General features: G+C 42.9%; 1 pseudogene; it reads left to right on the forward strand.

Annotated features, from left to right (window-relative positions):
- Positions 1-899: 899 nt before the first annotated feature.
- LOC126093047 (5S ribosomal RNA) lies at positions 900-1,017 on the forward strand (annotated as a pseudogene).
- The last annotated feature ends 1,510 nt before the right edge of the window (positions 1,018-2,527 follow it).

A 2,527-nucleotide genomic window follows, 5' to 3' on the forward strand; every position in this document is an offset into this window, starting at 1 on the left:
GGAAATGGCCACTGCTTGTTCCCTGAATCTGTACAGTGGCTTCTGAGAGCCAACTGTTGCCAGCTGATGCCACGCACAGATTTTCTACGTATTGTTTGACTCGCCCCGGAGCTCACTAACTACGAGACTTGTGCGTCTTCTTTGTACACAGCTGGAAAACTTAGGTAACACACACACTGTCTCAGTACCGTATTCTTAGTCACAGTCTTTGAAAGAGGGAACGAAAAAAATTATTGCAGACGGTACAGTAGTGGGTTGTAAACTGACACTTAGAAGTAACGCATCCTACGTAGCTTGAGACAGAGTCGGATCATACCTAGCTCATCCAAAGGAATCGTAACAGATAACGTTTCCTCGCAGCCACATACTATGATATTAATGACAGTATTTCTGTCGAATTTGAAATTGTACATGGTTCAAGAAAGTCGACGAACAGGACCAATACCTTACTTACGTTCCGGACAGCACGTTTTGAAATTTTTATTTATACACTGATGTTATGGGCGCTGGAAAAAAAACTGCTCGCAGGGGTAGCTAACTGAATGGTTAGTAATCTATAAATGTTGCAACAGTGCAACATTTGAGTATATTAACTTGTTTGATTTGTTCTTTATAGGAATCACCCGTGTAATGCACATGTGTCTGTAGTGACTACAGAAAACTGAGGTGATACACGCAGTGTCTCAGTGTCATTTTTTTCGATGTAGTCTTCGAAATAAGGAATGAAAAACTATATATATAATGTTGAACGGCTGAATATCAAATGATCAACTTTTCCCCACCTACCATAAAAGCCGTATATAAATAAAAAATTAAGATTTATTAAAATATCGCTTGCCTCTTACTTGACTATATGTCACACCTTACATCCAAATTTTGTTGTCCCTTTGACACCGTAAGGCATCAGCCTTACCGCAGTGGATACACCGGTTCCCGTGAGATCACCGAAGTTAAGCGCTGTCGGGCGTGGTCGGCACTTGGATGGGTGACCATCCAGGCTGCCATGCGCTGTTGCCATTCTTTCTGATTCCGACTTAGTGTATGCCTCTGGTGTACTATGTACTATCCTGACTACCGTCTATCCACATACACATTCGGCAAGCGACCATACGGTGCGTGGCGGATGGTGCCCTGTAGCACCACTTTTCATTTCCTTTCCTGTTCCACTCGCAAATAGTACGAGGTAAAATTAATGTCTACATGCCTGCATGCGAGCCCTGATTTCTCTACCTTATGATCGTGGTCCATAGACGAATTGTATGTCGGCGGCAGTAGAACCGTTGTGGAGTCAGCTCACATACTAATCTTCCACTTTTTTCAGTAGTGTTCCTAGAAACGAATGTTGCCTTCCCGCCAGGGATTCCATTTTACTTTCCCATAGCATCTCCTTAACTCTTGAGTGTTGTTCGAACCTTGTAAGAAATATAGCAGCCAGCCTCTCAATTGCTTGGATGTCTTACTTTAATGCAACGTGGTACGGATCCCAAACACTCGAGCAGTACTCAAGAATAGGGTGCACTGGCGTCCTAAGTGCGGTTTCCTTTACAGACGAACCACAGTTCCCCAAGATTCTCCCAATAAACAGCAGCCGTCCGATCACCTTCCCTACCACAATAAGCACATGTTCGTTCCATTTCATATCGCTTTCTGGTATTATCCCCAGATATTTTAACGATTTGACGGTGTCACCTAGGACACTACCAAAGCTGTATCCCAACATTAAGGTTTTCTTTTTCATACTCAACTGCATTGCCTTAGATTTTTCTACCTTTGAAGAGAACTGCCATTCATCACACCAACTAGAAAATTTTTCTAAACCATCTCATATTCTCGTACAGTCGCTCAATTCTGACACCTTCCGTACACCGCAGATTTATCAGCAAACAACCGCATATCGCTACCCACCATCTCGCCAGAACATTTGTGTATATAGAAAATACAGCGACCGTATCACACTCCCCTGGGGCACTTCCGACGATACCCTTGTCTCTGATGAGCACTCGCCGTCGAGGGCAACATACTGGGTAGTGTTACTTAAGAAAACTTCGAGCCACTCAGAAATGTGGGAAGCTTTTCCGTATCCTCATAGCTTCGTTAAAGATTTGGAGTGGAGAACCTTGTCATACGCTTTCTGAAAATCTAGAAATATGGAACCCGCCTGTTGTCCTTCATCCATAGTTCGCAGTGTATCATGTGAGAGCTGTGTTTTGCATGAGTGATGATTTCTAAAACCGTACTAAATCGTGAACATAAGCTTCTTAGTCTCAAGAAAATTTATTATATTCGAACTGAGAATATGTTCAATGATTCTGCAGCAAGCCAATGTTAAGGATTTGGTTTGTAATTTTGCGGGCCCGTTCTCTTCGTTCTCTTACCCTCCTTATACACAGGAGTCAGTTGCGCTTTTTTCCAGTCGCTTGGGACTTTACGCAGGATGAGAGATTCACGATCCCTCCGTGAACGATTTCTTAAACTTGAAATTTGAAACTTCGGCTTTCGTTTAGCTATCTTCAAGTGCCACATGAGA

The sequence above is a fragment of the Schistocerca cancellata genome, chromosome 7, assembly GCF_023864275.1.
Source record: "Schistocerca cancellata isolate TAMUIC-IGC-003103 chromosome 7, iqSchCanc2.1, whole genome shotgun sequence".
Taxonomy (NCBI): domain Eukaryota; kingdom Metazoa; phylum Arthropoda; class Insecta; order Orthoptera; family Acrididae; genus Schistocerca; species Schistocerca cancellata.